At 36.3% G+C, this 16,353-nt stretch overlaps 1 pseudogene; it reads right to left on the minus strand.

Annotated features, from left to right (window-relative positions):
* Positions 1-646: 646 nt before the first annotated feature.
* On the minus strand, positions 647-11,938 carry LOC149493290 (uncharacterized; annotated as a pseudogene).
* Between the last annotated feature and the right edge of the window lie 4,415 nt (positions 11,939-16,353).

Below are 16,353 nucleotides of genomic sequence, written 5' to 3' on the forward strand. Positions count from 1 at the left end.
GCCATTCATATAACTATATTATTTAAGAAACCCGAGTATATATCAGGTATAAAAAAAAAGAAAAAGGACAAATAAATTCGATTACTATATATATTCTTTTTTATTTATAAAAATCTCTATATTTAAGAGTGATGGCTACAATGGAGTTTAGAATATTTATGAAATCTCTTTCTTGGTTTTAGCTATCTTACTACTTGTTGATCCTTGTTGCTAATAAATTTTCCTCAAAAACATATATGTTTTTCTTTTGATTTCAGTAAAAAACCATTAATTCCATAATAGAAGTATGTTCTAAATTCTTAAAAAAAATAACGAAAGCACCTAACGTTTTTTGGTAAATCATGAATTCTTTTATCGAAATTTACAAAGTCACCTTGGCTAATTAAAATTTACAGTTTCTTTTTTGTTATGTTTTTCTTTGGGAGAGGAGCAATAAGTCAATGATGATGGCAAGTAAAATATATAAATTTAGATTAGATTAATGATAAGTTAATGGTAGAGTCCCTACTTATGGATCGAGTTGTGGGTCGGTTGGAAGTTGGTGTTTGGGTGTTTAGACTAGGGGTTTTCCTTGAACGACCTATGGTGGAAGTTCAGAAATCTACAGACTCATCAAAGGGAGACTGTGACCTTACAAAGAACTTAATTGGGTTTAATCATATCCTTTATTTCATGAGTTCTGCTGAATATATACACAAATAGCAGACTAACTTTTCCTACAATCAAGGAGCAGAATCCTAAGTGGAGGATCACCCTCCCACTACTGCATGAATAAAGAAAGTGGAGGAACTACCTCCTACATAACAGGAAATAAACAGAAATGCAAAACAGAATTTGAATGACTAATTCAACAGCTCAATATGTGGGGGCTTAGGCCTGCGTGTGTAGACCTTCAGTTGACTGCTAACATTACTTCCCTCCCCCTGAGGAAGCTTGTCCGCAAGCTTAAAATTTGGAAAGCGGGTGTGGATGTCTTGAACTGTCATCCAAGAAGCATCAGCAGGTGAGGAATTGCGCCAATGGATCAAAACTTCTGGAATTTCGCCTTTGAAACGATAGTCCAGTACAGCCAACGGAGTGATTGGGTCCTCTTGTGGAATGAATGGCAGAACCGGGACTGGAGAAGACTGCCAAGCATGATAGGCCTTGAGATGTGAGACATGGAAGACAGGGTGCAGTTTAGAATCAGTCGGAAGATCAAGTCTGTATGCCATAGGGCCAATGCGCTCCAGAATTTTAAAGGGGCCATAGAACCTGGCCGAAAGTTTTTGATTGCTCCGTTTAGCAATGGACTGCTGTTTGTAAGGTTTCAGATGCAGCAGAACCATATCTCCCACCTGAAACTCCAAGGGGCGATGGGACTGATCGTAGGTGGATTTCATTTTCTGTTGAGCATGGATCAAGTTGTCCCGAAGTTATTGTAGTATCTCATCCCTGTGAAGAAGAACAGCATCCACAGCTTGAATGGTTGAACTTCCAGGCAAGTAAGACAACAAACGTGGAGGAGGACGTCCATAAACCGTTTCAAACGGAGTAGATTTCAAAGAGGAATGGTAGCTGGTGTTGTAACAGTATTCGGCCCAAGATAACCAGTCTATCCACTTGTTTGGAGCTGAACTAGTGAAGCACCGAAGGTACATCTCAATAGTACAATTGACGACCTCCGTTTGACCATCGGACTGGGGATGGTAAGAAGAACTGAAGCACAGTTTAGTACCACTCAGTCAGAATAGTTCCCTCCAAAAGGTGCTGGTGAAAGTCATATCCCTGTCACTAATAATGGTTTCCAGCAACCCATGTAACTTGAAAATATTGTCAAAGAAAGTGCGTGCGACACTCACAGCAGAGTATGGATGTGATAAAGCCAGAAAATGATCGTATTTGGAGAAGCAGTCAACTACAACCAATAGCACGTTTTTTCCCCGCGAAGTTGGAATCCCTTCGATGAAATCAAGTGATATGTCTGCCCATATTTGAGTGGGAACCGGTAAGGGAAGAAGGAGCCCGGCTGGTTGTAAGGTTTCTGTTTTATGCCTTTGACATGTATCATAAGAACGCACAAAGTCCCGCACCATTTGTTTCATTCCGCTCTAGTGAAAATCTCTGGTGATGCGATATAGGGTTTTCTGATAACCTTCATGGCCTTGGTTGTGGAGGGCAGCAAGGACCAGTTGAATGGAAGGGGAATTTTGAAGGAGGTAAACCCTGTTGTTGTAGAAGAGTAACCCATCCTTAAAGACCCATTTTTCTGAAATGGACTTGTTGACGACTGCAGATATCCGCTGCTGAATTTCTTTGGACTGTTTGTGTTCCTGCCTGATTTCATCAAACAAGCTTAAATGAGGCATAGAAATAGCCAAGAGAGTTGATTGATCCGCATTTCGGCGTGAAAGGGCATCAGCCACAATGTTGGTCTTTCCTGTTTTGTATTCGACTGAAAAAGAAAATCCCAGTAGTTTGCTTATCCAATGTTGTTGCGCAGCTGAAAGATGACGCTGCTCCAATAAATATTTGAGTGTAAAGTGATCAGTACGGACGACAAAGTCGCATCCCCACAAGTAGGAGTGCCAATGTTTGATGGCTTTAACCAGTCCAATCAGCTCCCTTTCGTAAGCCAGAAGGTTTTGATGGCGGCCTGCTAAGGAGCGACTGAAAAAAGCTACTGGTTTGTTGGACTGTGAGAGAACCGCTCCTACCCCTGTTCCTGAAGCATCACACTCGCCAATAAAAGTGAGATCAAAATTAGGCAAAGCCGAAATTGGCGTGGATGTTAACACCTGTTTTAATTTCTCAAATGATTGGACGGCCTGGTCAGTCCATTTGAAATTGTTCTTTTTCAGCATTGAAGTGAGAGTGGCTGCAATAATGCCATAATCCTATACAAATTTTCTGTAGTACCCCGACAGCCCTAAGAAACCACGCAAACCGCGAAGAGAATTTGGTTTTGGCCACTCCAATACAGCAGAAATCTTTGAATGATCCACCTGGACGCCGTGGGAAGAAATTATGTGCCCCAAGTAAGATATTTGAGATTGGCCAAAAAAACACTTGGATTTTTTGAGGCATAAACTGTTCTTCAGCAGCAATTGAAAAACCAGGCGTAGATGGTGGAGGTGCTCCGTCCATGATTGACTGTAGACCAGAATATCGTCAAAAAAAACCAAGTACAAACTTTCGCAAGTAAGCACGGAATACCTCATTCATCAAAGCCTGAAATGTGGAGGGGGCGTTTGACAAGCCAAATGGCATGACGAGGAATTCAAAGTGCCCATGATGAGTCCGGAAAGCTGTCTTTTCCACATCAGAATGTTGCATGCGCACTTGAAAGTAACCAGATAGCAGGTCTAGTTTTGTGAAGATCTTAGCACCACCCAACTCTTCCAACAATTCATCAACCACTAGTATGGGGAACTTATCTTTAATGGTTTTGGCGTTAAGTTCTCTATAGTCAACAAATAGCCGCCAAGAACCATCAGCCTTGGGAACCAAAATCACAGGTGAAGAGAAAGGAGAGTGGCTCGGCCGGATTATGCCCTACTGAAGCATAACTGCACACTGTTTTTCAATCTCGTCCTTCTGGCCATGTGGGTAACGATATGGGCAAACAACAACTGGCTCCGTTCCCGGAAGAAGAGGAATTCTGTGGTCGCAACATCTGGATGGAGGCAACCCAGTTGGGGCATTGAAAAGGGAGCCAAATTCTGCTAATAATTTCTGCAGTTGAATCTCTGGATCAGAGTAGAGCTGTACACTGTGGAGGTTAGAACTGTATGAAGAACCATATGAGGAGATGCCCTTTAATTCGATCAAGTGCCCCTGCTGAAAAAAACTCATACACATAGTCGCAAAATCCCATAGTATAGGGCCCAAAGTGCGGAGCCAATTAACCCCCAAAACCATATCAAAAGAGGTTAAGGGTAATACAAAAAAATCAACCAAAAAGGAGTTAGAGTCCAGCGTAATTGGTGTGCCTGAACAGATACCTGGGCTTGACAGTTCCTCCCCGTTGGCCACATGAACCCGAAGCCCATTTTGGCAATCGAAATTAGCATTCAATTATGCGACCTTTGCTGTAGAAACGAAGCTGTGGGTGCTGCCCGAATCAATCAGGATCAAAACCGTACTGTTTAACCAGGAACCCAACAATCTCATAGACTGGGGGCTTCGAACTCCAGTGATTGCATTTAAGGAAATCTCTGGTTCAGACGAGGAATCATCCGCCACCTCTGATAACTCCATCTCAATCCAAAATAATTTTTTGCATTGATGACCCCTCACGAACTGTTCATCGCAGTTGAAGCAAAGCCCTTTACGCCGTCGATCATCCATTTCTTCTAGCGAGAGTCTTTTCACAACTCGATTAGGTCGAGAATCCTGTGAAAAGGCGGTGCGGCGAGAATCTCGAGTAGAGGAAGAACGAGGGAATAGTTTCCGTTCATAGAGTTTTGACATACTCATCGCCGTTACCAAATCAGCGGGGTGATGGAGCTCGACTTCCACAGAGATTGAGTCCTGCAACCTGCTTAAATAGAGCTGCACTTTCTGAAATTGGGTTAGTGTACCAGCACGTGAAATAAGAGCTTCAAATTGGTTCTGATAATTGGCAACAGAACCTGTTTGTTTTAATTTAGCCAGTTCGCCCAACTTGTTGCTGCGAATTGGGGGGCCAAATCTGAGATTGCACTGGTGCGAAAACTCTTCCCAGGATGGATTTGGAAAATCATCCAGCAGTTGCGAGTACCACAGCTGTGCAATTCCATCCAGATGATAAGATGCTAAGCTCACCATCTCTTCTTCTGGTGTTTGTTGATGGCGGAAAAAATGTTTGCATCTATTAAGCCAGCCGAGGGGATCTTCCTTGCCATCATAACGGGGAAAATCCAATTTTGTAAATTTTGGAACGATGAAGCTGCTGCTGGATCTTTCCGAAACATGGGGTCCTGAAACGCCCTTGTCTTTGCTGGACCTGAGGGGGGTCCCAGTATTGCTGGATTGGAATTGCTGTTTGTTGGATTCCCATTCTTTAGTGAGGTTTTTAACCTGGTCGCGAAGTTCCTGATTAGCACGTTGCTCTGCCAAAAGCAATTCAAATAGTTTGGAAAGTTGATCCTGAACGGAGTCGCCCATAACGGTAGGCTCTGATACCAAAATGGTAGAGTCCCTACTTATGGATCGAGTTATGGGTCGGTTGGAAGTTGGTGTTTGGGTGTTTAGACTAGGGGTTTTCCTTGAACGACCTATGGTGGAAGTTTAGAAATCTACAGACTCGTCAAAGGGAGACTGTGACCTTACAAAAAACTTAATTGGGTTTAATCATATCCTTTATTTCATGAGTTCTGCTGAATATATACACAAATAGCAGACTAACTTTTCCTACAATCAAGGAGCAGAATCTTAAGTGGAGGATCACCCTCCCACTACTGCATGAATAAAGAAAGTGGAGGAACTACCTCCTACATAACAGGAAATAAACAGAAATGCAAAACAGAATTTGAATGACTAATTCAACAGCTCAATATGTGGGGGCTTAGGCCTGCGTGTGTAGACCTTCAGTTGACTGCTAACAGTTAACTATTTTTTTTTATTTTCTCCACATTTTACAAAACAAAGCGATTTTATTAATTAGATTGTTGCTATGGTAAAAGGCGCAGATAGCACAACCCAAGAAAGAACCATTACTCTGAGTCAAATAGAGGTCACCAAGGCTAAGCAGCTTAATACTTAAACGGATTTAAGCAGTCCATGATAAGTTTAAGTAGCTCAATACTTAAATGGAATTAGATAGTCCATGGCGAGTTTAAGCTGTTATATTATTTTAATAATCTGAGTGGTCCATGTGATTAAAGGGCTGGTTCTAATTAAGGTGACCCAAGATGATGGTTATTGGGCTTAATGGATAAGGACCAGTTAGGGTTTTAATACCCTTCCTCTGCCTTATAAAAGATAAAGGAATCAACAGCTTAGGGTTAAGAAAAAAAAAATAGAGAATGTGACGGCTGCCTCAAACACATACGGTGATAGCTTATTTGAGAGAACCTGAAAAGAAACTCCCGTAGCTGTTGATAATTCTCTGACCATTGAGAGAAAACTTACGGACAAAAGGCCAGAGTGAAGAAACACGGATCTAATATTACGGTGAGAATCGAATTGCCACAACGAGGTAATCAATTGTCAACAAGGTAATCAATTGTCATAGATCAAGGTACGCTTCTGCTTATTGTATATTCCCATCAAACAAATTCTATGAACAATAGGTCTAGACTATATTAAAGATTTTTTTTAACATAAGCAACTCAATATTTAAACATACTTAAGCAGTCAATGGCAAGCTTAAGTAGCTCAATATTTAAACAGACTTAAGCAGTCTTTGAAGTTCATACTTAAGGAATCCATGATGAGCTTAGCAGCTCAACCCTTAAATGAATTCAAGCAGTCCTTGATGTTCGGACTTAAACAGTATATATATTCGAGCTTAAACAACTCACTCATTCGGACTTAAAGCAGTCCATTCATTCCAATTTAAGTTACTCAACCATAACACTCTACCAGCTATAACATTTGTTGGACATAAATGACCAACATCTTTTGGGTGGATTCTTGATAACATTAGTAATTGAACATTAATATTATTGATATATAAAAGGATAATGTGTGTGTGCATATATATATATATATATTAGATTCCCAAATAAATTCTAAGTAACAGATAATTTAAGTTTCCTCTATCCTATCCTACTATGATTACTCCTCTCCTAATATATATATGTCCAACTAAAATCTAGCAGGGATCTAATTCTCAAATTCTCTCAATTCTCAATTTTGATAGTTAACAATAATTTTAAAACTCTTTAATTGTAAAATTATCAAGCATGTCCAGTAATAATAATTGTCAACTATTTTACTATTAACCATTAGCTATTTTAGCAATTATAGTTATCCTATGACCCGTTTGTTTTAGTTGTTCATACCAACCAATAGTTGATAGTGGTTACTGATAATTGGCGGTAATAACTAATAATGCTTATCTAATAATGTTGGTATTTGATAAATTTTGATAGCGGTTGTTGTTAAAATATGAAATACCATTAAGGTTATAACTGTTTTTTTATACATTACGATGTAATGAAATAAATTTTTTATTCTAATATACTAAATAAATAAAAATAAAAATTAAATTTTTAATAAAATTAATAAAAATATTTTTTAAATAATTATAAATAAAATAATTATAAAAATATTAATTTGGAAATTTTATTAATAGTTATTTTTTGAGATTAATGGAGTACAAATAAAATAATATTCAAAATAGCTAGTTGGTGATATGAAAAAAACTCTAAAACGTAGCTGATGTGATCAAACGTCCTCGTAATAGCATTCCATTGTTTTACTAGTATTTTATCAAATATTACATGGAAGTAACATTTCATAATCTGTTATCTCAAACTCTAAATACTAGTATAAATTAATGTTCTGAGAACCAGACTGGCTATTGAACCGGTGAAGGCAGAGGTTCACTAAACTATAAAGTTTAACTAGATTAAATACAATTTAACTGGATTTTTATATATAATATTTTTAAATACAATTGAAAATATATGATTTTCAAATACTAAATAACTTTTCTAAAAAGGATTAAAAGGACTAATATCGTTACCTCTTCAATCAAACTCAATCATTCAAATCCGTATAAAAAGGAAAGTACTATCATATTATTTAGTTCAAACAATGTTTAACTCTCCATATGTTACAAATCCACATGTGCAGAAAAAGAAAAGTGACGAGGCAATGCATAGAATTTGAAGCATACTCGTGAATAAGTCTTCATGTTCGTTGTTATTCATAACAAACCAATAGAAACAAAAAAGAAAAAGGTGTAACAGGATCAGTTTTAAACATCAAAAACAAATTAACTTAAGCAACTTTCAATTAATAATGGGATTTTGAAACTCTAAATACTATTTAGTAAATAGGCAATTAATTGATTATCTAGCTCTAAATTTACTTATGATTAGCTCTAAATAGGCAAAAGATTAAAATGCAAAGTAGTAAGACTCGTAAACAATTAAACATTCAATCCAAATAAATAAATAAATAAATAAACCTTAATTATCGTACCATATTCAATGCAAATAATCATAATAAAAATTAATTATCTCATAATCACAATTCAAGGTTTCAAACTTCCTTTCCCCTAAATAGTATTTACAGAATCATGAGCAAGAAAAAGACCACCAAAAGGAAAGAATTAAATCCTTTGTAAGCTTTTCATGTGCTATATATAAACTAGGAAATCAACAGAATCACTATGTTCTTTTATTCTATTGGTATTTCAATCATGAGCAGAAAGTAAAAGTTAAAAAATATTGAAACCCAGGAAAAAAAAATCCATTTGCTCAGATATTTATCCAATTTCTAAAGAAAGCAGATCGAGAAAAAAAAAGCTAAAAAGGATGAAACCAGTACCTGTAAGAGAGAGAGAATATTAAAATTATCAAAAAAATAGATACAGACATAAATAGAAAACAAGCAATTTCTGTTAAAAAAAAAAAAAAAAAAAAAAAAAAAAAAAAAAAAAAGAACATGAGATTCTCAAGTAGAGAGGTCTCTATGCAAAGAGTAGTGGAGAACACTTTGATCATAATTTCTTGCATCTAAAGTGGGATTCGCTTTGATCCTAATCTTACAATAACCTCAAATTAGGGATTTCATTTGCTTGCGGTTTAAAGAAAGAAACTATCAGAGAGGAAGAAAGAAAATTTTTGATTGCGTTTTTAGTATAATTTCTTTAATTTTTCTTTTTTTTTTTTGTTGATTTAAGTTTGAACCGTATTAAAAGATTGAACTGGTTTACCGGTTTTTATCCTGTTCAAACTGGGTTTCACTCGTTTTTCCCTTTTCGATTTTATAATCCAATCCAGACTAAACCTTAGCTCGGTTACCTGTTAACCCGGTTGAACCGGCCAGTGCAATTCGATTTTCAAAACTATGGTACAAATGTTTCTATCACTAATACCATAAATGATTGAAGTAATGTTTAGAGTTTAGTCAAAATGTCAAAAGTTATATGAAAAGTTGTTGCAAAATCGAGGCGATTAGCTATTAATGGTTAAGTGATTATATAGTAGTTTTAAAGTAGAAATGTTCGATAAAAATAGTTATTTGAATAACGGTTAAATGTAAAATAATTTTAAAAAGTTCAATTAAAAAATTTCAAACACTAAATGGTAAGGCGAATAATGTTTCATGACACACTTTAACCTCTAAACGCTACTAGAAATATTAGTATCCAACAATATAATCAACAGAGATATGACTAAATTGTTATATGTTATATTAAAAATTATTATTGAACAAAGCCTTAAAGTAAAAATTTTTGCTAAAAATAGTTGTTTTGATTAGCTATTAAATGTAAAATAAATTTTAAAATTCAATTAATTACTTTCACATGCTAAATGTTAAGGTGAGTAATGTTTCATGGTACACTCTTTCAACCTCTAAAGAGGCAAACTACTACAAAAACTTAATTTCTAGAGGCTTCTCATTTTTTTGGCAAGTGAATCCGATGTAAACTATTATGAATATTATTACCCAACAATATAATTAATAGGTTTTCACCATAATTAAAACTCAAAATGCTACATTAGAATCTGTTGTCCACCAGAGTCTATGCACCAAAATAATTTATGGTGTTATGGTATTTAAAATAGCACAATTAAATAGTTTAATTTATGGTATTTTTTCTTTAATAATTTATGTGCAAAAAATATTCGACAAATATTTTAAAAAATATTTTAAGCTTTCGTTCCTTCAGTTTTCTTTTACCCATTTACTTGTTACAATTAAATTAAACTAATAGGTTTGTTTTATACATAGAGATTTTTTATTTATTTAATAAAAAAAAGTTTTTATCATAGGCACTGCATGAATGCTATAAAATAATGTTTTTTGTGTGCATATATATGGTTTTAAAAATTAAAAATGTCCATTGATCTCGTATTTACGATGCAAAGTTAAGCGACTATGTTGTGAAAACAATAAAGAAATGTTTTTTTTTTTTTCTAAATAATATGGCAAGACTTCTTTAATAGTTTTGAAGTAATACAAACAATACGTAATCCGAATGGGGTAGCTTAGTGGCAAAGAGCACTTGTGGGGTAGATCACAATGGCTATTCATAAACTAGTTATTTATGATGAAAATAAAGAATTTGAACCACTAAATCCAATAGAGGAATATGCCGCACTACAAGACTCCAAAAGATATAAATTATTTTTGTTTATTTAAGAAATTTTTCATAAATTGCACACATGTCCAATACAAACAAACTAAATGCAAAACAAAATAAAACAAATCATCCACATAAAATGGAGAAATCACAAACTTCACACAAGATGAAGCGATATCGTAAGAAACATAAATAAAAAATAGCTTTGTTCAAAATAAACATAGATCTATAATTTATTTGATAAAAAAATATAAAGATTTCAAAAAAAAAAAAGGAAAAATGAGAGAGGGATTGTCAAAGGAGACAAGAATCAACCACTCCTTGTATCTGAATGTTTGATTCTTATATTTTGATAGAAGAATAGAAAATAATTTTAATGAAAAAGAAAGGAGGAAGAGAGAACAGAGAGGGTGAAGGTGAAGGTGTTTTTTTTTCCTTTTTGTAACTAATAGAGTCAAAACTATAATGATAATAAGTAAATGAATGATAAGTGATATTAAATGATTTCTGGTAATACTTATATTGATAATAAGGGCATTAACCCTCTCTTGGTCCTGGAGATATATTTATATAGAAAGATACATAACCGTTGGAATGGGCTAAACTGAGCGAGATATTATAAGAGAAGATCTCTTAATATATGGGTCTATCTTGATAAGTTATTGATTCCTCCAAGGCTGCAAATAAGTCCTTGGCATTTTACAAGTCAGACACTAATACAAATGAGTGTCTATCACATATCTACCCTAAATATCCAAGGTCTGAGCAGATGCGCAATACTGAGCCCCTTAGTAGCATCCAGAATGGACTATTTCCAAAGTTGTGGGATTGTCCAGTTCGAATTTCAAAATATAATGCGACCCTAGCCAATTAAACAAGTACTTTTGAAAATTAACATGAAAGTACTCATTGATCCTAAACCCCAAGTACTCTTGAAGAGAAAAAGAAAGGAATTTAAAAACAAGAAATCAGAAACTTACTTTCAAGTACTCTTAAAAATAAATCTGAAATTCTTGGTGCAATTAATCTTGTAGAACTCACAATCTTAATTACTAATAGAAAAATTGGTTGCTTGCATCCAATGATGAAGAACACGATTTCTTTTCAAAGAAAGAACAAAACTAACATTTAGTTTGATTAACCTTAATGTTGGCTGCCCTGCATCTTTTACAAAATAAGTATAATACCCTAAAGCTAAACCTAATTAACCTTTAATTAAACTAGCCTAGGCCTAACCCAATATGGCCCATATGGGCTTAATTAAATACAAAGCCCAAGCTAACTATTTAAAACAAACCTAACTTAAATATTAACTAATCTAGGGCTGGCACAACTTTGGAAAATAAGTCCAACCAGCCTTACACTAAATAATTAAGTCCACTAAAAACAATTTAAACAAAACAGGAAAAATGGGCCTATAGGCCTTACAATGCATCAATGGGCAGCCTCATTGCACGCCTCAAACACTATAATAAACTTAGGTGCTTCTTTAAGTTCAATTCCACATCGTGCATAGTTATGATCTTGAATCTCCAATGTGACTTGTTCTTGAACATATGCATTCAAGGTTGCTTGTAGCTTAGTAGCACGAGATCTTGTGATTGGCCCAACAGGTAGAGCTAGAGGATCCTTCACCTTGCTCCCTTGATCCATATCAAAATATATCTGAGCTACATGGTCCTGAGCTATGCAATAATGCATTAGTGTAGCCATGAGGTATTGGAATCAAAAAGGTCTAAGAGGAGAGCCCATCTAAGCATGCGCCTCGACTGAAGATAGAGGCCCAGTGTGTAGGCCCAACTTGAAGCGTTCGCATCAGTTTGTATGGAAAGGCAATAACCTTTGGCCAATTAGGATGAAGAATTTTTGAATTTCAAATGTTGTAACTGACCCATCGCTTCAGTTGTCAGGCCTCCACTATATAAAGCCTTCTTCTTTCTCTTCTTGTCATTATAACACTTCTGTAACCTATTCTCTCTAAATCTCTTTCTCGTTCACCTTCTTAGTTTTTGCGCATCTGTTCCTTTTGCTATTTCATAAGTAAAAATTTTTCTTTTTGCCTCCCCATTCTTTCTAAATTAAATTATGCTAAAATGAGTTTTGGGCAATCGTCCAGATATAAGGGTCTAGCCAATGCTCCATCTCCCTCCTCAACCTTCAACTACATCCACATATACTCCAAAGATGAAATGCCTCTTCTCTACAGAAGGAACCAAGGCCCCTAGTTAGATAGTTCGGGCCCCGTAACTAGCGGGATTTGATTAAACCCAAATCAAACATCACTAATGAGAAACCACTGGAAGAACATCCAGGTTCACCATTTGGTTAGCATTTTAACCAAAGAATACTTGGTGGAAATTCGAGCAAAGTATGAGGTTCCTGAAGCATATACTTTAAGTCTCCTTCCCCAGGGAATGAGGGCGAATGTTGTTCTCCCGCAGGACTCCCTCCTCGTATATCTAGAGGATCTCCAAACGAAAGTTTGGAGAATGACATCACTGTCAACCAAGTGGCTCCAAATAGCCTGAGAATGTTGCTCGACGTTTCAATTCTGACTCAGCAATAAGGCTTCACATTGAATCCTTATTTTTTGCATGCCCTATATATATTCATCTGGCAAGAAGGCAAAGATCGTCCTCATCTATCTACTTGGTCTGGGTGCAACATATTCTCAGGGAAAAAATACTTCCATCAAAGGCCGGTGGAAGGAGATATTCCTTCTGGTTACTCATCTTGGAATTGATGGTGTTTGCCCCCTCTCCCAATTTGCTAGGCCCCAAAACTTGGGAAAAGATAGAGTAGGTGGAGTTGTTAAAAGCTTTTGTCAAGAACCCGCCCCATCTTCAATAATTCTTAGACCAAAACATCCATGTAGATAATAGTCGCTCAGGAACTAGGAAGTATAGGAGATTCGAGTGAGTTATCATTGACTATCATTGACTATGTATTTACCTTTATTCTTTTTGCAGATACGGCCCTAAAAATCTCCAAGGCATTGCAGCGAAGGCTCTATTCGAGGAGTATACTCGAAAAATAAGAAACACCTTTAAGATAGATACTTAGAGAGAAACTGGTTCTCAAAGAGGAAGTTTAACTATTCGAGACAACAATGACATCAAGTGTCCCAACCTTACCCTGTCTTCTCCTCTCGCAAACCTCATTATTGTTGGTGCTCCTGCTCTAGAACCGATGGTAATCACTATCTTTGGGTCTTTAGAGGACCTCCCAGCCATGAGAAGAAGGCCTTAGAAGTGCCTTAGAGAGGCTAAGGAAGAGTAAGGAAGGGGTAGGAAATCCAAAACTCTAAAGGTCGTTACTTTCTTTTAACACAAATATAGCAAGGAGGCTTTTGCTTGGAACACCTAGGTGGCTTGGGAACTTGCTGAGTATTGGAATCTACTAGCAGAAGTAGACTTCTTTGAGTTGGAAGAGGAGTCCCTCTTGGACAAGATTGACTGTAATATCCTCATTGTAAGTTGTGTTTGACTTAGCACTGTGTTCTCTCTTTTCTCTTATGCAGTTATTCATTCTTTTACTGAAAAAATCTCTCTTTTTTGTGAAGTCAATGGGGCCAATAATGAAGTTACGCATTTCCTGAAGGAGTCAAAAGAGCTTTTCAATATTTTGAGAAAGATTTGGAGGTAGAAAATGCCAAGGTAGAGAAGTCCTAAAAAAGGGTCGAGCAAATCACTCTCTCGCACAACCATTATGTTAGGAGCCTAAAGAGAAGATCTGAGCAACTGAGAAGGCTTGTGATGGTACTATTGAGAGCCTATTTCAATTAAATGAGATAAGGAAGAAGCTGAAAAGGAAGAGGCAAAGTTGGAGAAGGCGAAGACTGAGCATCATGTTTCTATCTCCCAGTTGCGTACCAAGCTGGCGATTGCCTAGTCTGTTGCTTCAGTATTGGCTGAAATCATGAATGACATACTCGTGTGTCAATCAAGCTTAATTATTTTAAGCTGAAAAAGCATTTCCTTGACTAAGATTGGGGAATTGTCTTAAAGGTAAATGTCTAAGAGGGTTTGGATGCTGAGCTAGGAGTAATGGATGTGCTAAGCACCAGTGCAGCGACCAAGAAGACCATTTCTGTTGTCCCAGTCGAGGACCCTACCAAGCCATTCGAAAATATTAAAGGGCATACTCCAATTGCTAGTGATCCTCTTAGAATAACACAAAATTTTCAGTAAGAGGGAGGAAGTTATTCACAGTAGTTTTAGTTTATGGGTGTATCTACTGGAGATAAATTCTCTCTTTTTGTATTTTCCTTTTCTTTTGTTTGTGAATGATATTTTAGATAATGAAATTGAATATTGCCCTTTTGTGTTTTGATTTCATGGTATTATGTTGTTACATTCTATTCTTCATTCTCTAGATTTTGCCTCCTCTTTATTCTTACTTTATGTTCATTTTTTTGCGAGCATATAGGCTCTGATGAGTGTCATGGCTTAAAACTACTTAAACTCTTTGTTTCTTTCCTTTGGGGTAAGCATATCGGTTGTGGTGAGTGCCAAGACTCAGAGTTGGTTAAGCTCTTTCTTCCTTTCTTTTTTTAGGTGAGAACATAAGCTTTGATGAGTGCCAGGGATCAGAGCTACTAAAGCTCTTTCTTTCTTTTTGTTTTGGGTGAGCACATAAGCTCTGATGAGCATTAGGGCTCGGAGCTGCTCTTTCTTTCTTTCTTTTTCGAGTGAGCGTATATGCTCTGATGAGTGCCAAGGCTCAAAGCTGCTTAAGCTCTTCCTTTCTTTCTTTGTCAAGTGATCATATAGGCTCTAATAAACTAAGGCTCGAAGCTGCTTAAGCTCTTCCTTTCTTTCTTTTTTGGGTGAGCACATAGACTCGGATAAGCGCTAGGGCTTAAAGATCAACGCAAAGAATTTTATCATAAAAGCTCAAGAAAACTTAAATGTTAGGACTTTTAAGTCTAAACCTAAGTCAAATGACTTCCATGTTATATCCTTATCTTAGAGTCCCAATTGTTAAGGTGAAACAACTTAGCCTTTATCTAAGTTCTTTTATTAATATGTGACTTTTATTATATTTCATTATCATACATAATAACGTCATGGATTCTCTGCATTCCATGTCCGTGATAGCTAGATGCCCCAACCTTCTTTTACTTAAAGGTGCTTGGTCCATACTTCTAGGTAATCTTATAGGGTCCTTCCTAAATGGGCCCTAACTTCCCAACACCTGTGAAACCTCTAGTGATCTTTGTCTTCTTCCATACTAGGTCATCTATCTTGAACTTGTAAGCTTTTACTCTTTTGATGTGGTACTTAATCATTTGGTGCTGGTATGTCATAGCTTGGATAGTGGATTGGTTCCTTTTCTCTTCTGCCAAGTCTAGCTCCATCTTTAACGACTAGCCATTCTGATCTATATTGAAATTTTATATTCTTTTGCTCAGGAAACCTATCCAATGGGTATAACTGATTTAACTCCATATACTAATGAGAAGAGGGGTCTCTCTTACAGATTTCCTTGGGGTAGTTCAGTAGGCCCAAAGAATATTGTTTAGTTCATCTGCCCAATTAGACTTTTCTTCATCAAGCCTTTCCTTTAGTCCTTATAAGATGGTTCTTGTTGTCACTTCTGTCAGTCATTAGCTTGCGGATAAGCAACTGAAGTGAAGTGTAAGGTTACCTCCAGTTTTAGCAAAACTCTTTGAACTGTCACAACAGAATCCAATAACCAAGAATCTTTTCTGATATGGAAGATTAGACTAAGTTGCAACCACATATCACAATCAAAAACCTTGTCTCTAATACCAATTGCAGTGACAGAGGTGAGAGAATATTCAAAATAGTGCAACAATGAAAGGAAAGACGTGGTTAAACACAAGTCTACATCCACGGCGAAGGAGAAGAAATCAACTATAAAATACAAATGGGAGATAATACTCAAAGTTTTGAATCCAAATATATATCCCAATATGTCACAATATTTTCTCTCGAAGTAGCAGTAATTAATTTGATCAAAATTACCGTACCTAAACAAAAAGCAGAAAAATAGATATATATTTGTCTCTCGCACTGTGTTTATGTCACACACTCCACCATGCAATTTGTGTCTCACCAAGCTGTGACATCCTACCGAGTCGAGTCTTAGCATAGAGTCGAGTC

This window comes from Jatropha curcas, chromosome 10 (genome assembly GCF_041381405.1).
Source record: "Jatropha curcas cultivar XTBG-Jc1 chromosome 10, XTBG_Jcur_1.0, whole genome shotgun sequence".
In the NCBI taxonomy this organism is placed as follows: Eukaryota; Viridiplantae; Streptophyta; class Magnoliopsida; order Malpighiales; family Euphorbiaceae; genus Jatropha; species Jatropha curcas.